At 33.9% G+C, this 23,922-nt stretch overlaps 1 long non-coding RNA gene across 4 annotated transcripts in view; it reads right to left on the reverse strand.

The window, feature by feature from the left end:
* LOC129048574 (uncharacterized) overlaps positions 1–23,922 on the reverse strand; it is a 133,336-nt gene that overhangs the window by 28,357 nt on the left and 81,057 nt on the right. For 2 of the 4 annotated variants that reach the window (XR_010138763.1, XR_008511009.1), the window contains 2 exons: positions 7,998–8,165; positions 7,407–7,555 (listed from right to left, as the gene is read on the reverse strand). This is a non-coding gene — a long non-coding RNA (uncharacterized LOC129048574). Of the gene's footprint in view, positions 1–7,406; positions 7,584–7,997; positions 8,166–18,042; positions 18,240–23,922 lie in introns of all 4 variants that reach the window. The other 2 variants (XR_010138764.1, XR_010138762.1) reach the window with 2 other exon arrangements.

Here is a 23,922-nt window from a genome sequence, read left to right on the forward strand (position 1 = left end):
ATATACAGATGAATTTTAGCCAGGTTAAAAGATGTGGCATTTGGTATTTTTATGTTGTTTATGTTTAAAAAAATATTTCTGTACATTCATTTATTTCTTTAATTAATATGTTTTACTATCAAAATTAAAACAAGAGATATTTCTTTTTAAGAAAGAAACCAAACCCACTAAATATTTTTGAAGTGTATACTTGCAGTGTAGCTGACACCTCTCTAAAAGAAGTTTAGCTCACTGAATAAGATTTTTAATAATTTTAGTACAGTATGTTAAATATTTAGTAAGTAAATATATATGCACATATATGTAGATAGATAGATAGATAGATAGAACAAATAGACAAATTATGCTATAGTAATTAAAACATAGTTATTTTTTATTTGTCCTAACTTATCCCTAGATACTTCAGATACGGGCATTGGAAGTAGCAAGCACGTCCTCAGACTCCAGTCACTGAAAGGAAGGGAAACTGCTAGTATGATTTTAGGCCAGAATTTCGACATGCAAGAAAGAGGTATATAACAAGCTCACCAACAAAAAACACAGCAACAGAAACTGCCTTTCAGCCTGTCTCTGGGAAACAAGCACGCTAATTGATAGTCTTCCCACATGCAGGCCTGTCTCATTATAATCCACGCTCCCCACTGCAGCAGCCAAAATGTAAACCTCTGCTTAAAATCCTTCCAAACAATTCCATCATTCTCTGCATAAAGACCTATCTGTAACACAGCCTATAATTAGGTTGACTCAGAGTCCCAGTTGCCACCTGTTGCTCTGGTGTAATCATTGATAGTACCTCCCTTTCACTCTCAAAAGTGATCCAGTTTAAACAATAAATTACACAGTTACCTCTCCAAGTTCTAGCTTTTTCTCCTATCCCACCTTTTACTTCATACCCACCAGATATACTGAATGTCCTCTGGATCCCGGAACATACCGTCCTCCTTCCACATTCAAGGCTTCCGCACAGGCTTTCCACTGTTGTCTAAAGCAGTCTTCTCTGCCTCCACCCCTCCTCCAGGCTTATATTACCTTAAACCCTATTCATCGATCATATTTTAGTTCAAATATAACTTTTTTCCAGATAATTCATTATTTTTCTATCACACTAGGTGTGATCTTCCTATTATTTATTCTCCTAGTGCCATACACTTTTCTATGTTTTACAGAGGTGATATGACACTTATTGGCAAGGTTATTTGATTAATGCTCACTTGTTCAATGTGACTGTACATGCCAGGTTGTTTTCTTATTATTAGTTTTATTTTCTTTTGGAAGTCACTGAACCCAGCACCCATAATTGTGCATGGTACTTGTTGGTTCTTGATAATCATTTGCTGAGCTAATAACTGCAGGAGGTACATAAACTTTTTGATGAAAGAACACATACAACCATACCTACTTCAAAGTGCCTACTTCAAAGGCGAGTTGTATGTGCTTTTTCATAAAAATGTTTGTAATGTTGGTTTTGATTTTGTGAGGTTATCAGCCAATTGTGCTCATTGCTACATACATCGATCCACAATTGTTTGTGAAAAAAAGATTTGATTCAATTCGATTTTGTCTTTGTTTAGTAGCTAGAATATATTTATAAGGCAACTAGCAAGCTCAGTCTACTTCTCATGAACATTTCCTATTTCCCCCCACTTGTATTAGCTTATTGGGGAATCTAGTTTTAGATATCACACTATGTCTATGAAAACACCACCTGTCTTGGTTCTACGGGTAAATATATTTCTGATACTTAATGTAGACTTTAGTCTTTATGTTGATGTCTCTCCAAATGCTTTTGCCAACTAGTTTTGTGGTAAATAATGTCTGTGAGTCCTTGGTTTTGCTTTCTCTGTGCTCCATTTTTTTAGGGAATTCTGGAAGACTCAAACTGTGCTCAACTATCTTCTCAGAATTCCTTATATTTGTTTAAATTTTGCTGTGCGCTTCCAGTGTCCAACTCCGCACGTATCCTTTGTTACATATTCGATATTACGTAGGTTATTACAAACTAGTCAGTGAAATTTAAAACAATAATGAGTGTTATTATCACAATTACAATAACAATATCAAACAGATATTAGGTGCTTACATGTGACAGTGTTCTAAGTGTTTTTCATGTATTAACTCAAGTCTCTAGCAAGAGACCCATAAAAAATGCGAAATGTAGCAGAGCATTCTAAAGCAATTAGCTTGGAACAAAAAAAAGTCATTACAAAAACACAGATACTGTACCTTGGGGGAAGAATGCCAAGTCTTTGGTTTAGAGAGAGAGAAATAAGGAGAGTGAATGATTTCAAGTACGTTCTACACTTCAATTTCATGCTCGGTTTCAGGATGGTTAATGCTTAGCCTCTAACATTATTATTTTTTAATAGACACTTTGGACACTGGTATTGGATAATGACAATACACAGATACTGTCCTGCTGCCACTGCCTTTAGGACAAAGCTCCCATAACTAAAATTGCTACCTAGCAGATTAAAAAGTATCACACAAAGGATATCCCATCTTCCCTCTGATGTGGCCCCAAGTTTGGGTCAAAATCTTTTATACTAAAAAATGAGAATCTCCTCAAGAAACATAAAGTGCTCACTTTAAGCCTGGGAATTCTGAACCTTAATAAGAGGAAGATATAATCTATCTCCTCCGGAAAAAAATTTTGACCATGATATAAACAGAATAAATTTTATTGAAAGTCCATGTACAAATCATATAATGAAATAATGAACAATCTTATTTGTGACCATTATTAAAGAATATATTATTTATATAACTCAGATAACCTGGCATATAGTATAATCTTAGTTTTACTTGGTTTTGGTGAACACCCAACTTTTACCAACTCAACCACCTTTTCCTTCTTGATGGGAGCCTCAAAAACTATTTACTATAAGGTTCTGGTCAAATAAGTTTTACTCAAGAACATAATGCTTTTATTAGTTTGGTGTTGTTAGAGAGATGTAAAAAGTGAAATCAGCACTAGGTATTGATCTCACAGTTAATTAACTTATATCCTGAAGTTAGTATCTCCCTAATTAATGATGTGCATGCTAATAAAGAAAGGTGTTTCCTCTAATAGATGTGTATGTGATTCTTCTACATTTTACTCTAGGTGAAGAATCTGGTAAATGTTAAATTCCTTTTCTCTTCATTTCAAATATTACCCTAAGCTCATTCCTAATTTAACTCATAAAAATGAAAACTTTTATCTTCACATAGGTTTGTAAACACCAGTGGGCTCCGCATGAATGTGCAGAGATTCATATGCCTCCCTCTTTCTCTCAGTCACAAATCTTTTATTCTTCTAATGGGGACCCAGATTTCTACCCTGTTTCTCTGAAATTTAATTCATGAAAATATTTTAAAATTCACTTTTCTTTATAATGATCTGAGAAGTTTAAATTACCAATGTTTTGGCCTAGCACAGTGGCTCACACCTGTAATCCCAGCACTTTGGGAGGCCAAGATGGGAGGATTACTTGAACTCAGGAGTTTGAGACCAGCCTAAGCAACACAGTAAGACCACGTCTCTATTTTTAAAAATTATAAAAAATAAATAAATAACCAATGTTTCAAACGTGTTAACTATAGATTTAATTTAAATTTCAATTGAATTATACCTATGTATAATTGTACACTGTTGATGGGAAAGTAAATTAGTACAACCACTATGGAAAACAGTTTGAAGTTTCCTCACAAAACTAAAAATTGAGCTACCAAATGACCAACAATCCCACCGCTGCCTATATACCTCAAAGAAAGACAATCAGTGTATTGAAGAGATACCTGTACTCCTATGATTGTTGCAGCACTGTTTACAATAGCTAAGATTTGGAAGCAACTGAAGTGTCTTTCAACAGATAAATGGATAAAGAAAATGTGGTATATATACACAATGGAGTGCTATTCACCCATAAATAAAAATAAGATCCCAGCACTTTAGGAGGCCAAGACGGGCGGGTCACGAGGTCAGGAGATCAAGACCATCCTGGCTAACACGGTGAAACCCTGTCTCTACTAAAAATACAAAAAATTATCCAGGCATGGTGGCAGGCGCCTGTAGTCCCAGCTACTCGGGAGGCTGAGGCAGGAGAATACCGTGAACCCGGGAGGCAGATCTTGCAGTGAGCCCAGATCCTGCCACTGCACTCCAGCCTGGGCGACAGAGCAAGACTCTGTCTCAGTAAATAAATAAATAAATAAATAAATAAAAATGAGATCCTATCATCTGCCACAACATGGATGAAACTGGAGATCATTACGTTAAGTGAAATAAGCCAGGCAAAGAAAGGCAAACATCATATGTTCTCACTTATTTTTGGCACCTAAAAATTACAACAATTTGACTCACGGACATAGAGAGTAGAAGGATGGTTACCAGAGGCTGGGAAGGCTAGGAGGGGTTTGGAGGGGAGGTGGGGATGGTTAATGGGTACCAAAAGAAGAGAAAATAATGAATAAGACCTATATTTTATAGCATAATAAGGTACCTATAGTAAATAATAACTTAATTGTGTATCTTGAAATAACTTAAAAGAATAAAATTGGATTGTTTGTACCTCAAAGGAGGAATGCTTCAGAGGATGGACACCCCATACTCCATAATGTGTTTATTTCATATTGCATACCTGTATTAAAATATTTCATATACCACATAAATACATGTACCTACTATGTACCCACAAATTTTAAAAAATAAATATATATATATATATATAGAGAGAGAGAGAGAGACAGAGAGACAGAGAGACAGACACACACACACACGCACAGAATCCCTAGAAATGAATTTATCATAAAATATTGTCTTCGGCAATTATGGTGACTAAGAAGTCCCATGATCTGCCATCTGTAATCTAGAGACCCAGGAAAGCCTGTGGTTTAATCTGAAAGCCTGAAAGCTGGAGAGCAAGTGGTGTTGATTCCAGTCTAAATCTGAAGGTCTGAAAACTAGGAGTGCCACGGACAGGAGAAGATTGATGTCTCAGCTCAAACAGTCTGGCAGAGAGGGAATTTAACCTTCCTCCACCTTTTTGTTCTATTTAGGCCCCCAACAGATTGGATGCTACCTACCTCCATTGAGAAGGCCATCTGCTTCACTTAATCCAGAAGTTCAAATGCTAATCTCTTCCAGAAATACCCTCATAGACACACCCAGAAATAATATTTAATGACATATCTGGGCATCCTGTGGCCTAATAAAGTTGACAGCTAAAATTAACCATCACAATGTACTATTTATAAAAACAGTGAAACTCATTATATTTTTAAGAGGCATAAAACAAAACAATAAGTAGACTATCCCACTAATTTTCACTGGTTTCTCATGATGGACTATGTGTAATAACATTTGCTTCTGATAGCCAAAACACAGATTATGGTTTTTAAAAGACTTTACTTGCAACAGAGTAGTTTAACAGGCTATAAGACCCTTAAATCAGCTTCAAGTTGTGAAGTCTTGCCGTATCTGACTTTCTTTAATAATAAAGATTATTTATTGTTTTGGATAATAGATACGTTTGCAGATAGGGTTGAGAAGTGATACAGAAGATGAACATAGTAAATTTTCTCTGTCTGCGTAAAGCCAATGATATTCCCTAGAAAATCCTGAGGAACTCATATGACTTCACATTTCAAAGTTAGTTTTTTTTCTGTAATTATTTGGTAAAAAAGTAAGTTGCAACACACACAAATAGGAAGTTTTTTTCAGTCAAACAAAATTATTTGGGAATTTTGCTCATAAGGTTTGGCCCACCCTGAATACGAGAATCTTGACAGTCTTACAGGCTACCTCACAGCTGTATACCAATTTACAATGGTGCCTGAATGGGTTCTGAGCCAACACAACTAAAATGAGTCAGAGAGCATACTACCTGTTAGTTTCTATAGCAATATATTTCAGAATTGCAAATACCACATAGAACTGATGATCTGAATTTTTATATTATCATTTGGTGTTTTGATAGAAACCCTTGGCCAAGTGTTGCTATGAAAATGTCCTTATGTTATCCTGGAAAATATTTCTCTTCTCCCATTGTCTAGGTTGGCTAAATTCCTTCTATGTGTCTCAAAATGCTCCATGTCCTTCTAAGTAGTTTAGAGATTCCCTTGTATAAAGTACCTAAATAATTGCTAAGTGGTATCAGCTTTTCTTTATTCTAGTCACAAAGCTAAGCTTTTAAATAAGAGATGTTATCAGCTACATTGATAAGTAGTAATTTACCCTAATACTGTGGTAAATGCCTGATAACAGTCAGTTTTGTTCTTGCCTTCTTCCTTCACTTGTATTTCCCTATCCTCTGCTTTTAAAGGGTATATGACACTGTCCAGGTTCTCAGCTGATGGTCTCAATTATTACACAGTCTATGCACCAGACATATTGCTAAGCAATTTATATTCATTCTCTTTCTTTTTTAGCCATTATGACAACTCTATAAGATAGGTGGAATTATTCACTTTTTAGCACTTCAGGAGACTCAGGGTTTGTGTAGTCATTTAACTTGTCCAAGTTTTCATAAATTAGAGACACAGAGGGAACAAAATAAAATTTTAGTTATCAGTGATGCAAAGAAGCATAGCACTAGTAAGGGTTCTCCAGAGACACAAAACCAATAGGATATGTTTCCATATCTATATCCATCTATATCTATATATATATATGTATATATATATGTGTGTATATATATATATATATATACACATGAGAGAGAGATTTATTATTCGGAACTGGCTTACACAATCACAATTATGGAAACACAGAAGTCCCACGGGTCTCTGCAAGCTGAGGACCCAGGAAAGGTGGCAGCGTAATTCCAGTCTGAGTCTGAATGCCTGAGAACCAGGAAAGTCAATGATGTAAATCCCAGTACAAGAATCGGAGAAGACTAATGGCCTAGCTCAAGCAGGCAGGCAGGAAGCAAAAGGGGTGAATTTCTCCTTCCTCTACCTTTTTGTTCTGTTTAGGCCCTCCATGGATTGAATGATGACCACTCACACTGGGGAGAAACATTTACTTTACTGAGTCCACTGATTCAAATGCTAATCTCATCCAGAAATGTCTTCCCAGACACACCCCAAAATAATATTTAATCTTAGCACCCCTTGGTACAGTCAAGTTGACACACAAAGTTAACAGTTACACACATCAATATAAAAAAGTGTTACATGCATAGGCTTTGGGTCAGGTCATCTGCATTCAAGTCCTGGTTCCAATCCTTTGCTGCTTTTGTGAACTCTTGCAATTATTTAACCTAAGCCTCAGAATTGTCATCATTGTAACAGGCATAAGGACCATTCATAACTCGTAATTGTGAGTATTTTTGAAATAATGCATATAAACAATAGCATAGTATCTAGGATATTATAAATTCTCAACAAATGTTACTTATTACTACTAATATATTTTATTTTCCTACCACATTGATGAGAGACAGTTATTCTTCCCTGCACATTTTGAAAAAAAAAAAGTGTAACTTCCATCTGACTTCAAAATCTTCCTCCTTTTCATAGAAATGTGGGCAGCATCACTGGAAATCCTTCTGATTTCATTAGTACATTGTTTTGCCTGAAGAAAGATGTCACCATTATGTAGACTACACAAAAACAAGGAAAAATAAGCACAAAAATCCAGTCATAATTGAATTAAAACTTCACTTCCAAATATTACCTCTGTAAAACTTTATTCCTTTGTTTTTTTTTTTTTTTTGGTTTGTTTGTTTTATTTTGTAGAGACAGTGTGTCCACTTTGTTGCCCAGGCTGGCCTTGAACTCTTGGCTTAAAGCAGTCCTCCCACATTGGCCTCCCAAAGTGCTGGGATTACAGGTGTGAACCACTGCATCAATCCTCTTTTTTGATTTTTTAAACAACTACTATGTATTTACCGCATGATAAGAACTTGTCTAAGGTCTTTTTACTTAGCATCTACTTCTCAGAATAACAGTGTAAATTAGGTATTTTTATCATCATATAGTAGACAAAGAGACAGAGCCCCAGACAGTTACTTAACTTTTCAAAGATGATGCAGCCATTATCTGACAGAGCCTGAGTCTGATCCAGATCTTCCAATTACAGGACACTTTCTTTGCACCAAAACACAGTCTCTCCTCATGAATCAATCTACATTTGTCACACGATAAATGTTTACACTTTGGCATTCAACATTAGTTGAAGTTGTCTGTGAGTTTTGAATGAAAAAAACTTCACAATCATCTATGTATCAAATTAAATTAATAAGTACATAATCCAGATCTAATTAATACTGCTAAAACCAGTATCAAAATGATAATGAAGAGGATAATTCTACCCTGAACTTATTGGTTTTGTAAGAAAGAAGTTTTATTATTATTATTATTATTATACTTTAGGCTCTATGGTACATGTGCGCAACGTGCAGGTAAGTTATAATAATAATAAAAAAAGAAAAAAAAATTGTAAAAAAAAAAAAAAAAAAAAGAGAAACAAAACCCTAATTCAACTATCCAAAAAAGTTTTGATTATTTTACCTGGAGATAAGAGGTTGGTTTAACTTATGTCATAATGATAAAAATACACGCATATATCATAAAATAGAAAATGTACACATGCTACATAATAAAAGAGCACATTGCATTTCCAAATCATAAAAAAAAAGAAAGAAGTTTTACATTCCTCTTAGTAAAGTTTCAAAATCCTATTCTCCCAAAAGTTCTTCAATTAATACCCCCTTCTTAGGCAACAGTAGGAGCATAAAAGTGTTTTGATGGTACACTATGTTATGTGATGACATATTTTCATCTAAATAAATCTACCTCTTTATTCACTGATTTTCCTTTTCCCAGAGTTATCATTCCTGGTCTCACTGTACAACAAATATTTTGGAATTTCCTTAGAATAACAAAGTCATACAGTCTTAGAGAGAAAGTGACTTTGGAGATCATATAATTTAAAACTTTCATGTTAAAAATGTAGATGCTAATATCCAGAAATCACGAGTGGCCTGGTCAAAGTCTCGAAAGAGAGGCATAACAAAAATCTACCTTTTAGCCTCCTGACGCATTCAATATTCCTTCAAGAACCACTTATATAAGAGAGTTCTAGACCTATAAGAGATGTTACCTCTAAAAGAAGCTTATGATTTGAATAGAATGAAAAAAAAAAACACACTAAAAAACTAATTGTCAGTTAAGAAAGGATTTCTGTTAGAGACCGTTACCGTGGTGATATATACATACATGTATACATATATTGACAACATTATTGTTGGAAGTAGAAATAATATACAAAAAGTGATGTGGTACAAAGTATAAATTCTGTGTCTATGAGTATCTTAAAACACAAAAGTTAAAAAAGTTGGTTCAAGACAAAAAATCGCCCTCAATGAGGGATGGGTCAGCATGGTTGGGCATCTTTCCCAAGGAAGCCTGCTCATGCTCTTAGGCTAGAGCAGAGAAGATGTCAGGTCTCGAAAAAGCAAATGACATGAGAGAAGCTACTTCCTTCACATTAACTCAAGAAATAAGACCCTTGCACCTGTGAGATGCTGAGTCTTTACTCTCCTTTAAAGGCTGCTTTTGGATTTGGGAGGAAAAAACTAGGATTATAACTCTCTAGCAGTGTAACAAATAATTTGCTGCCACACCATTATTGGAATAAATTGACAAGCAACATTAACTGTCTCTATTACCAGTAAAAGTGTGAAAATATGAGAAAAATGTCATCCTGGAGCAGATCAATCATTTACACATTCCAGTAAGTGAGCTCTCAAAATGTTACATTGAAGATTTCTAACTTCCTTTGACAAGCTGACATGCATCTGCCATCAATTAATTTATCTGAACTATTCTTGAACAACATCACCTTTCTGGGAAATGACTTTCATATGTTTATAATCATTTTCAAGTGTGAAAAGTCACCTTATTCTAGTAATTAGAGATCAAATAAAAAGATCTGAAGTTACTGTATACACATCCCTCAGAATGTTTTGGACTTCAATCATTTCCACTTTCAGCTTTTATCTTCTGAGGCTGTTGCCCTTTGTGTGTGTGTTTGTGCACCATTAAATGGAAACTGGTCAATCCCATTTCATCTGCAACTCTATCAAAATGTCCAATACCTTTTAAAATGTGATGATTTACTGGAAAACTACTAAAATCTATTTTGTAATTCCTTTTGAGGCAAAAACACTTAAAAATAAAAATAGCTCACATAATAATCTGCCCAGAAAGAACAAACGTCTCTATTTTGTTTTTTAAATATTGGATGGGTATAAAAAATGGTGTAGAGTAAATCACACTAAAGATGATTGGCTCAGGTAAATCTCTTCCCAAAAGAATCATTCTGTCTACACATAATGCTGATCACTCTGCTACTCCAAATTGGATGACAATTTCCCCTAGTAACTATGGATAACTAAATAAAATTTTATTTTGAAAAAATAACGGAATATTTAAATATCTATGATACTGATAAGATTAATGTGCACTGTAATATTAATTGCTTTTTAACGTAAAATTGCTATCATGCATACTAATTTTACATCTCTTTTCTCCTATTAAAATATATTATCTAACTTTAAATTTTTCAGGCAATAGTTATGGAATCGGAGGCAGAACTGAGGGTCTAACACATTGTAGGTGTTCCTTAAATATATTTGAATGAGTGAATAGGCAGTTTCAGGCAAACATCACATCTATTGATTCCACACATAAGAAGTAATATTTTATTTGAATAATTTAACCAGTCGCAGTGGCTCACGTCTGTAATCCCAGCACTTTGGGAGGCTGAGGTGGATCACCTGAGGTCAGGAGTTCGAGACCAGCCTGGTCAACACGGTGAAACTCCGTCTCTACTAAACATACAAGAAAATTAGCTGCGTGTGGTGGTGTGGGCCTGTAATCCCAGCTATTAGGAGGCTGAGGCAGGAGAATGGCTTGAACCTGGGAGGCGGAGGTTTCAGTGAGACAAGATCACACCAGTGCACTCCAGCCTGGGTGACAGAGCGAGACTCCGTCTCCAAAAAAAAAAAAAAAAAAAAAAAATTATCAGTATATAATTTTTTGCTATCTTTATATATTATGGCTACAGAAATAATTAAAATACCACTAAGATCCAAATAGAGTGTTTATACTTTCTTTCAATTAACAATTCATTATAAACAATTGTTTATTAACATAAATTTTAAGGCTACACAGAATTCAGTAAAATGTAGTTTATTTAAACAAGTTAATATTGTTTCAAATTGTTTTTTAAAAATTTTATCTTGTAAACAAAACTATGAAAATGTGAATAAATTGTATTTTTCAAGTATATTGGCACATAGTACTTAATACATTTGTTGAATGCATTCATGAATGATTAAAAGTAGTAATTATTTTCTTCTTCAGAAGGACTTAATGAACCATTATATTGGGACTATTAAATGTGTCTGAAAAGTTTTTAATAACAACTAAATTTTCTTAATAAGGTATTTGTTATATCTCATAGGAATCAGGAAGATTACAAAATAAAGTATTTCATTGTAATATATACAAAATGTATACATATATACATATCTATAAATTAGACCAAAAATCTTAAATTTTTACAACATTTTTTGTCTTTAAGCCATTTTTTCTTTTATTTTATTATTTTAATGGACATATTATAATTGTGCACATTCATGGGGTAGATAGTGATGTTTCAAAGCATATAATGTATAGTGATGAGATCAGAGTAAATAGCATATCCGTTATCTGAAACATTTATCATTTCTTTTTGTTGGGAACATTCATTCCCTCCTTCTAGCTATTTGAAACTATATATTTTTGTTAAATTAAACATAATGTTAAATTTGGTTATCTCTTAGAAATATACTTAGTGAAATGCTTTACTGTTTTTAATTTGTTTTCTCCGCTTTCTAAATTTTGAACAAACAATTATTTGGCACTTAGTGTTTGTTAAGCAGTAAGGCAGGGGCTGAAGACAGAGTGAATAGGGCTAAAGTCCAGGATAGTTAAACATGCAAACCTGGGTGCTTTATTACAATTTAGTAAGATGGGCAGAAGCAAAAGTAATTGGAGAAGGAGCTTGCCACTATGTCTTAGGCAAAGGCTTTTTAAAATACATAGATACTACTTGGTCACCAATGAATGTCTATCATGTATATACTCAGAACATTATAATGAAGGCTAGTGTATTTAAATTGACTGAAGAAAGAGAATTAAAAGTTTAGATTCTATTAGAAAAGTCAGGGAGATGGATTCAAGTATCAAGTAAACAGTGCATGTTCAACAAACGGCTTATAACAAGTGGTTTGATTCTGCTAGCAAACTAAAATACATTTTAAAATAAAAGATAGAGAAATTTCTTAATGATTACCCCAGTGAAATGAATTGTATTCTCAGACTTCATACAGACTTCTGTGTCATGTTAGATGAATCATTTAATCTTTTCAAACTGCCATCTATCAAAATATCTCAGTGATAATTATATGTTAGGTCCAAGAGGAAATTTATGAGGTTGAACTTAATTTTTTTTTCCAAAATGAACAGGCAAGACCAAGAAAATGTCTACAATTATTATTTTATGTGAAAAAATAAACAAAAGAATATGAACGTTTTTTCCAAGAGCATTCTGGTTCAAAAGTAAAATTTAATGTTTCGACATTTTCAAGGCTTATATATTATAAAAGGTCTTGTATGTGAATGTTTTCCTGATTAGTTTTTTGTTCCTGTTTGTTTTAGAGATGAGGTCTTGCTAGGTTGCCAAGGCTGCAGTGTAGTTGGTATTCAGAGTGGCAATCATAGCCTTGAACTCCTGGGCTCAAGCAATCCTCCTGCCTCAACTCCCCTCATAGTTGAGACTTTAGATGCATGATACTGCACCAGGCTTTCCTGATTCATTTTTGTATATAAAATATAATAATTCTGTTCTGACATATGTTAAGACAAATCTTTGGGATTATTCTAAGGTCAGATCAAAGGAGGATTTCATTTTTTTCCCTTTAATGTTAATTCAGAGTTTCTAAAGTACTGTGACTTTTTTAAAAACAGGGATAAAAGCTACTGTGAGTAGACATGTTTCCAAGTGCAGAGGTTAAACTAATATTTAAAATCCAGGAAATGTAATATTATAACAAATTTTAATTATATACCTCATTAAAAATAAAAGTTTATGATTTAATAATGTATTTTAAAAGCTTATGTAGGTGAGTTAAATGATATGAAATGTGCATATATACATTTTAAAATAAAATATTAAGCATTTTAAAATATTTTCTTTGCAAACAGATTTAAAAAGAAATCCATCACAGGTGTCTCTTGAATAGACTGCTTGATTTTTTGGACAGGTTAGTACATTATTTTATATATACTTACATACATTTCATTTTATTAAGAAAGAACCTGAAGTCTCTAGAACCAAACTGTCTTGCTCAAGACCATATTGCTGTTAGTTTCATGGTGTATGCTTGTAAGAGACTCCTTAGAACAGATATGACATCAGCCTTAAGTGAATAAAAGCCCAATGACTCTGAGAAACCCATGTGAGCACTTGATTTCTTTCACTTGATACTCTCTGGTGGCCTATTTAGTGGCATCTTTGAAAAGAAGGAAAATTATTAAGGTAATTTTTTATGCTCCCTTAATATAGTATATGCAAATTCATAGACATATGTGATATTTTAATGCAGGATATTTCTCTCTATATATAGGTATAGCCCTGATTAAGATGTGAGGAGGAAAAGAAAAATTAATTCACAATTCAGTGTTTAAATACTGAACTTCCAGGACTTCATTTCTGAAGGTTACCATCTCTGAGAGTAAATATAAAGAGTTTTACAGGTGGTGAAGAAATTCAGAGACAGGATAGAAAGTAATTTATGTACATGAGCTATTAAGCCATGGCTTTGAACAGATGAACTGCTGAATATAGAACTTGAAGATCCTTTTTTTTTCTTTTCTTTTCTCTCTCCCTCTCTTTTTCTTTTGTTTTCTTTTTTTTTTTTTTGTCTGAGACAGTGTCTGGCTTTGTCACCCAGACTGGAGTGCAGTGGCGCAATCACGGGTCACTGCAGCCTTGATTTCCTAAGCTCAAGCAGTCCTCCCAGCTCAGCCTCCTAAGTAACTGGGACTACATACAGGAACCCGTCACTATGCCTGGCCAATTTTTGTATTTTTCTAGAGATGCGGTTTCATTGTGTTGCCCCGGCTGGTTTCAAATTCCTGGCCTCAAGCTATCTGCCTACCTTGCCAATCTGTAAGTGCTGGGATTACAGGTGTGAGCCACCACACCCAGTGAAGATCCATTTTTCTATATTGGAATATGTTTTTCAATTTAAGATTTTCCTTTATCCATTCATTTGTTGATGGACATTTAGGCTGTTTCCCTACCTTGACTATTGTAAATAATGTCACAATGAACATGGGGCTGCAGACATATATCTTCAAGATATCTATTTCATTTCCTTTGAGTATATACTCAGAAGTGAAATTGCTGGACTGTATGGTAGTTCTATTTTTAATTTTTTTGAGGACCCTCCATATTGTTTTTTCATAATGACTGTACTAATTTCCATTCCTGCTAATAGTGTCCAAGAGTACCCTTTTCTCCACACCCTTGCCAACACTTATCTCTTTTTTGATAACTGTAATCCTAATAGGTAAGAGAACATATCTCATTGTGGTTTTGATTTGTATTCCCCTAATGTTTAGTGATGTTGAGCATCTTTTCACATACCTCTTGTCCATCTTTTTGGAAAAATATTTACTTAGGTGTTTTGATCATTTTTAAATTTTTGTTATATTTTGTCTGTTTGTTATTGAGTTGTGTGAGTTTCTTTTATGTTTTGAATATTAATCCCTAATCAGATGTATGGTTTGCAAATATATTCTTTCATTTCACGTGTGGTTTCTTCACTTTCTTGATTGTTGCCTTTGCTATGTGGAAGCTTTTTAGTTTGATGGTCCCACTTGTTTAATTTTGTTTTAGTTGCCTGTGCTTTTGATGTCATATCAAAAAAGACATTGCCAAGAACAAAGTCAAGGAGATTCTTTTTCTATGTTTTCTTCTAGGAGTATTACGGTTTTAGATCTTTAAGACTTAAAGATGTAAGTATTTAATCCATTTAAAATTAATTTTTATGCATGCTGTAAAATAAGGGTCTGATTTCATTTTTAAAATGTTGATTTTTTGATTTTCAGTTTTCCTTACACCATTTATTGAAGAGATTATCTTTTCTCCATTGTGTAGTCTTGGTGCCCTTGTCAAAGGTTAGTTGACCAGATATATATGGATCCATTTCTAGGCTCTCTATTCTGCTTCATTGGCAGACACATATTCATACGCGTCTGTTTTTATGGCAGTACTATACTGTTTTGATAACTACAGCTTTGTCATATATTTTGAAATTAAGGGTTGTGATGCCTCCAGCTTTCTTCTTTTTTTCAAGACTGTTTTAACTATTTAGGTTAAACAAATTTTCTGGTTCTAAACAAATTTTAGAATATTTTCTATGGCTGTGAAAAACAACATTAAAATTTTGAAAGAAACTTCATTAAATCTGCAGATCATTTTGGGTAGTGGAATTTACAGATTGCTTTGGGTAGTATGCACATTTTAACAATATTAACTCTTTCAATCCATGAACATGGAACATCTTCCCATTTATTTGTGTTCTTCTTCAGTTCTTTCATAAATGTCTTATGATTATGAGATACAGCAAATCAGTTCTAAAAGGGAAGTTTATAGTGATAAATGTCTATACACTGAGAAAAAACAAAGATTTCAAAAAAACTGACTTCACACCTCAAGAAACTAGGAAAAGAAAAACAAACTATGTTCAATGTCAGCAGAAGGAAGAAAATAATTTAGATTGGAGCAGAAATAAGTAGAATAGAGACTAGAAAGACATTGGAGCAGAAATAAGTAGAATAGAGACTAGAAAGACAGTAGGAAAAAAATCAATGAAACTAAGAGTAAAGAGCTTGAATCAGTAATCAAAACCTGCCAACAAAGAAAATTTCAGGACCACATGGCCTCACTGGTGAATTCTACCAAATATAAAAAGATACCAATCCTTCTTGAATTCTTTCCAAAAACTGAAGAGTTATTTGAGTCCAAACTCATTTCATGAGACCAGCATTACCATAATACCAAAGTCAGATAAAGACACTACAAGAAAAGAAAATTAAAGGTCAATATCCCTGATATGGTTTGGCTGTGTCCCCACTCAAATCTCACTTTGAACTGTAATAATCCTCTTGTGTCAAGGGTGGGGCCAGGTGTAGACAATTGAATAATGGGAGCAGTTTCCTGCATACTGTTCTCATGGTAGTGAATAAGTCTCATGAGATCTGATGGTTTTATAAATGGGAGTTCCCCTGCACAAGCTCTCTTGCCTCCTGCCATTTAAGACGTGACTTTGCTCCACATTGGCCTTCAACCTTGATTGTGAGGCCTCCCCAGCCATGTGGAACTGTAAGTTGATTAAACCTCTTTCTTTATAAATTACCCAGTCTCGGGTATGTCTTTATTAGCAGCATGAGAACAGACTACTACAATCCCTGATGAGCATACATGCAAAAATCCTCAACAAAATATTAGCAAAACAAATGAACAGTACGTTTTAAAAAATCATACACCATGATCAAGTAGGATTTATTCCTCAGATGAAAGGATGGTTCAACCTATATAAATCAATAATTGTGACATACCACATTAACAAAATGAAGGATACAATTTATATGATCATCTTAATAGATGCAGAAAAAGACATTTGTCAATATTCAACACCCTTTCATGATTTAAAAAAACTGCATAAACTAGGTATAGAAGGAATTTTTCTCAGCTTAATAAATAATACATGTAATAACGTTATACTCAATGGTGAAAAACTGAAAGATTTTCCTATAAACTTAGGAAAATCTTAGGAAAACTTAGACAAGGATGTTCACTCTTGACACCTCTATACAACAGAGTACTGGAAGACTTAGCCAGACTAATTAGGCAAGAAAAAGAAATAAAAGGCATCAAAATTGGAAATGAAGTTAAATTGTCTCTGCCCATGACATAATCATATATAGAAAACCCTAAAGACTCCACCAAAAACAAACTTGGAATTAATAAACAAATTCACTAAAGTTTGCAAGATGCAAAATCAGCATACAAAAATCAGTTGCATTTCCATATACTAACAACAAACTATCCAAAAAATTAAGGAAACAATCCCATTGACAATAACATCAAAAAGAATAAAATATTTAGGAAGAAATTGATAGCCTTTATAATTGTGCCAGTCTTTTCTATTAGTTTTGAGTTTCTTAACTACAGGGATTGTCTTTTTTATCTTTGCCACTCTTCTGCTAAGCTTAGTACTTTCCACATAGTAAATATGGAATAAATATATGTTAAATAAATATTTGGAGTATTAATAACATAGCCCCTGAAAGTATTAGATTACTAATAGAGGTAAGGGCTACTTCTGGGAAAGAGTTAACAAACACTACTAGAGGAAAAACCTCACCTCCTTTATAATGTTAATGCTATAAGTTTCTTTTATGGAATCAGGCATTCAAAAAGCACCAGTAAAAATGCAAATACGTTGCCCACAACGCATAATATATCAAGTCACTAACATCCACTCTCAAAGAACAGACAAGCTTGAATGTAAAGTTAAGTTTAGATGATATAGTTTACCCAAGCATAAGCCAATGCCCAGGGAGAAAAAAAAGTAGTGAGTATCCCAGCGAAAATTAAATATAAAAGTTGAAACGGAGTAAGCAATGAAAATGTCATCTATTTCAAAATAGTATCTGACCATGTCTGTAGAGAAAGCAACACATGTTTTGAAATCATGAACGAGTAAGGAATACTATCCTATAGGGACAAAGTGGTTTAGGAAAAAAAAACTCAAAAAATAATAAAACAAAAAGGATAAAATAACCATTGTCCTAAAGCTCAGTGTAGCAAATACAAGCTTTTGAATTTTCTTTTGTCCTTTCTTGTCACCCTTTCATATTTGTTACCCTGCTGCAGTACAAGTGATCACAGAAACACAATCGACCACTGTCATTGAGTCGTCAGAGTCTTCCGCATACCTGTTGGAGGCCTCTCATTCATGTCAGCATTTTAGGCATGCTATGAAATAATGCTAGGAGTTTCAACCTCAGGTTTCTGGGCTTCCTGCCAGCTACTTGCTTGTCGTTCTCTCCCTACGACAGCAAGGAGGATACATCTGCTGCCCCTGACCTTGTTATTTTACTTTTCTTCATTTTCTTCTATCTTGAAACATGTTCTCAGACCAAAAAAAAAAAAAAATTAATCACTAACTGTACTGTTTCTTCTCCAGCTAAAAATTACATTCTAAGTTCTTTTGTTATAATTTCCCTTTAGTAATGATTTTTATCATTTCTGTGGCGAAATTTCTCTCCATATATATGTATATATGTGTATTCATATATTTATATCTAACATCCTAACATTCCATGGAAAAATTTTACAAAATGTGGCCTCAGAAAAAAAAGCATTTTCTTCCAGGGCTCTTTGCATGCCCTTCCAACAACGCTTCCTCTGTGGATTCGTATATTTTGTTCTGAAAAGCCAACATGAAATCTTAATAATAAAAGTAAAAGTTGATTTTTGGCAACCTCTAAGATGGCGCTAGAGTCAAACCCAAAGACAAAACGAGTGGACTAAAATCCTGGCTCTTCTACTTATCAGCTCGCGAAATTTATTAGCTTGTGAAATTAATGACATTGATCTATCTGTCTTTATTTTCTGACATATAAAATGAAAACAAAAATCAATGACCACCCTAAAATTGCTGAAATTATTTTTTAGTATAATGCAGACAAAGGAGTTTGCGCAGTGTGTGATACAGGTAAGACCACAACATATGTTAAGTTGTCACAACTCAATTACTAGTTATATCAATGCCCCCATTCCATTCTCAGCTGAGTGATGACTCAATAGTGTAAAATTTGATGAGTTCTGTAAGCATCTAAATTGGCATTTACATCAAAGAGAATTGGAAAGTTATCTATGTCTTCACAAAGGGCTTCAAAAGAGTTATCACATGGAATGTTGGGGGATGCCCTTGAATTTTTAGAAAAAGAGTTGCAACTATTGAAGTATCAACAAAAGTTAAGCAGATAATAGAAATTCATAAATCCCTACTTTCTTTCATTTGCATCTATAGCTCCATTTTTCCAGATATAAAATGAGAATAATTTAATTAAATTCTACAACTCTTTTAAAAATACTATCTATCAATAATAGATCAAAAATATAAACAAGAGATTTCATTCTACTTAAAAAAGTTATTTTCAATGTAAAAGACCGAAATTGAACACTTTTAAACATAGGCAACATAATCTAATAAAGAGCATGGGTTCTGTCTGACCTATCTGAGTTTAAATCCCCACGTTATCACTTACTAGCTCTGTGACCTTGGGAATACCCGTTAACCTTCCTATGCCTCTGTTTTCTCACCTACGAAATAATTATAACATTAATATGAGTCAACATTAGAACAGTGCCGTAGCAGAAATAACAGGGAAGGACAATGGGGCAGAAGATGAGAATATTTATTATGAAAGAAAACAATATAAAAATAAGATAAATCCTTAGTCCCTCAAACTAAAAATAATTATTTATCACAAGCGTATTATTTATAATTGAATGGTATGAAGGGAGATATAATTAAAGTATACCAGAGTGTTATATTTTATTGAATATGAGTTTTAAAATACAGTAACATGAGTTTTGGAGCTAAACCACCTGACATTTTCTACTTGTGTAACCTTAATCAACTCTATTTTTCTGTTTCCTTGGTTGCAAAAAGAAAAGAATAATAATACCTATATTAAAGGAAGGTTGTAAGAATTCGGTACGTTAATTCATGAGAAGTGCTTTTAGATGAGGACCTGTTGCATAGTAAATATTCAGTAAATGTTATCAAAGGGTTTATTTTAATGCACAGTTACAGAACTGTATATAAATCACTGTAACCACAGTTTTCAGTTCAATTAATTAGTATTTGTCAACCCCTAACATGATCTAATTAGTATAAACTCACTATCTTGTCATTATCTACTCTCTTGCCAGGGAAAACCTGACTGATCCCAAAAGGTAAACTAAAATTTACAATGTGAAATAATCTGAAAATATTTTATTGCAAAATAAATGTATATGCAAAACAAAATTAGCACTTTCTTGCTGTGCTCCAGCAAAAGAGAGTTCCTTTATATTTTCTTATTAAATTAGCTCTAGTTGTAATTGAAGACATTGTATGATCATTTAAAGCTACTGAGGAAATATAACAAGACTGATGTATGATTATTCTGTGAATATTGTTCAGCACGGGAATGGTTTCAAAAGGGTCTTTACTAAACCCAGCTATATTATATATCTTACAAAGAAAAGAATTTGAATAAAAATCTTTGTAATATTTTATTCCTCATTTTTGTCTCCTCACATTTTTCCCAATTAATATTTCAGTAGTTTAAAAGAACTATAAATACGGATTTTTCTAGGTGGACTACATTACAACATTTCATAGTTCTATTAATATTTACTCAGTCTTACTGAGGCCTTACTTACATCAGGCACTGCATAAATGTCCATCAAGTGTGAGGGGGTTATAGCTTGGAATAAACTTCCCAGTGGAAATAATATTTGATCTGAGTCTTAACAAATTATAGAGAAGAATCCTGTGACAATGTGTGAGGGAATAAACTGAGCCATTAGCAACAATTTAAAGAGCAACTGTTTTAAAATTTCTGAATTGCAAGAAAAAGAAAGGTGGCTGACATAATTTAGGCACTTAGCATGATCCAGGTCACAGATGCCCTTTATGTCTGCTAAAGAACTGGCTCTTCACTGTGTAAGAGCTGGAGAATCATTGAAACAACTGAAAGGGTGTAAGAGTGAATCAGATATACATGTTTCTTGTTTTTGAGAAGAGTTTTAGAAGCAAGATGTGCTAATTATTTAGATGTACAGGGTAAGGAAGAAGGGATATAGAGAAGGTCCTCAGATTTGGGCTTGGGAGACCATGCGAAGCTTTGTACCACCTCCAGAGCTAGAATGGAAAGAGAGAAAAATACCTATGGAGGAAAGGTGAATTCAGATAATAAACATAGTGCATCTGTATTTGAGTCAAGTGAGGATGTCCACTAAGTGGGTGGAGACTTGAGTTTAGAAGTCATAAAGGGGGCCTGTGTTATCAACATTATTGGATGTGGACAAGCTCTTTCTCAGAGAGTGAATGGAACATGAGAAGAAGAAAAGGATTAATAATATTAACATGATGCCCAGAAAAACCGAATCCAACGAAGGAGGTGTAAAGCTGAAGGAAGAGAGCCAGGGTAAGCATGTTGTCACAGAAGCAAAGGGATATGAAAGAATGTCAAGGAGAAAGGAGCCAACAATGGCAGTACAGTAAGTTCAAATAAGAACTAAATGTTTATTAGATTTGACAGTTTTTAGTTTATGGGTAATAGTAGCTAGAAAAGCTCCAGGAAATGACAATGTTGCAGTAATTTGAGAAGTGTATAGTAGATGACAAAATTAAATGAGATAGTAAGTGGGCACTCATCTTTTAAGAAATTTGGATGAGCGAAAAAAAGAAGCTGGTAACTGGAGGACCAGAAGGACGCTTGGGGAGTATAGGACAGCTAAGCCTTATTATAATTGATGAAATGACCCTGTAGACAGGAAGTGTTTTAAATTGTTGGAAAAAAGATAATCAAAGCAAAACTAGCACTGGACAAAGTTAAATAGGAAGACTCTATTCAAGGTGATTGTTATAGGAGACAGAGTTTGAACTCTGAACTCAACTCAGACAAATGACTAGAAAGTTTTGAAGATCTGGGGTAGGGGGATCATAGGCCTTCTCTGATCATAGACTTTGCTCAAAAGGAGAGTAAACTTCCTCATATCTTCATGACACGAGGTTGTTTCACAATTTAGTTTCCTTACCTGTGGAGGTTAGGCTTCTATCTTCCCACAGAAATTTTTCATCAAGAAATATAGCGCCCTTATTAAGGAATGGCTTCCATGTCCTTGAGAAAGACATTTCTGGAATTTTGTATTTTTGTTTGTTTGTTTTCTTTTTTTAAGCCAGTAGCTTTTTATAAACTTTACATGTCAAAAGGACAGAGAAAAGATTCACAATTACAAGTTTTCTAAAGTAAATGTTCTAAGTAAAGAGAGGTCAAGAGTCTACAATCGAACCTAACTAATGGGAAGAAGCTTTTCGAAAGTTTCTTCAAGATGGCCTTAAGGCCATCTTGGTCTTTCTACAGACCAAGTACTTATTTTAGATGGAAAAGAACGAGGTTAAGGGTAAGGGAGGAGCCGTTGAAATAAAAATGCAAGAAATATACCCCTTCAGCTGAACCTGGAGTGTTTGAGGTCAGGCTCAGTTGGATATAAGTAAGTCTGTAATGGTGGGACAGGTAGTTGAGAGAATTTAAGCCTGGGTCTCTCAATTTTCTCAATAAAGAAGGAGGTCAGAAACAAAAAGATCTGAGAGTGTGATGTGGGGTGGGTGGGAAATGGGGAAAGTAAAGATCAGGAAGACTATGGGGGCGATAAAAGACAGAGTTAATCAAACCATGACCCCTTAAAATATAAAAACCATTCACAGAGAGATACAATGTGTTTCAAAAGAAGATGTTGCCTATGCCCCCAGCAGCATTTATAATAGGTCTCATCATGTTTCTGAGTTGTCATCTTTTTTGCTTCCTTTCTTCCTCTTAAAAGGCTGAGCTGGCTACATAATTATATTTTTTCCTCTATTTGCTAATGATGTTTTTCAGTTCGTCTGATTTGTAAAGTTCTGTGTCAAATCTATAAAGATTTCTTGGCAGATTGTCTCCTCTGTGTATAGAATATGATAAAGAGGCATTGAATTTTCTTACCAACTTTTCTGAACTTTGGTTATTACTGTGATGCTGGGTATGTTCATTTCTCTGCTCCTTTTCACAGTGCATTAACTTTAAAATAACATCTAAGTCCCTGTCTAGCTGTTTTCACATTTTATTTTCTTCTATTGCCAGCCAATGAATTGTTCAACTTTTCAGTCTCTCTTTTGGGATTCTACTTTCATTGACAATAAGAGTTATTAAGATCTGTATAGTTGATTTTTATCCTCACTTAGATCTGTTTATATCTCTTGGGTAACTTTTCTGTGCACAACTCCAATTACTTTATTTCTGTACTGTCCTTTCTTTGTACCAAAATTTGATTTTGTTCATTGTTATGGTCGTATAATAGATTCTTGGACTCCTTTTTTATTTTCTTGTCATGGTTACTCACTGACTTTCTTTTTGAGGTTTTTATGACCTGATATTAAAATCTATTTGCAAGTTTTGAATACATATTTCATTTCTGGAGATTTGTTTTTCTTTGTTCTCCCATCTTGGAAATTTCCATAACAACTGTTCTTTGGATAATGCTTTTGTTCACATTTTATTCACACCTAAAACTGTATCCCATAAATCTATTTAGAATTACATAGTCTTATTTAAAAAAATACTATTAGAAATTTTAAAATCTTCCTTCTTTTAATTATGATTCTTTTATATGGGGAAGAGGTTGGACTATGTTAATTGTCAAGATCTTTTTACATCTTAGAAGATTCTGTATGTTACAAAAATGTTCCTAAACCTCATCTTGATATATATATATTGTGTATCTTTTTGTCTTAGTCAGGGACATAAAAGAAAGTAGGCAATTTCCAACCATCTATGATTTGAAGATATCTCCAGGCTCAAATATGGCACCCTCCCCGACCACACCCTCCCCCACCACTGATCTGCCTTGATACTCTCTGTCCTCATAACTGGCATGAAACTCTAATTATGACTATGATTCTTTGAATAATAAAATTTAACTTTATGTCTCTGAGACCCCAGGAGCTATACAAGTAAATTTCCTAGGCCAGGAGTAAAATGTCCCAGATAATCATGCTT

This window comes from Pongo abelii, chromosome 1 (assembly GCF_028885655.2).
Source record: "Pongo abelii isolate AG06213 chromosome 1, NHGRI_mPonAbe1-v2.0_pri, whole genome shotgun sequence".
NCBI lineage: Eukaryota > Metazoa > Chordata > Mammalia > Primates > Hominidae > Pongo > Pongo abelii.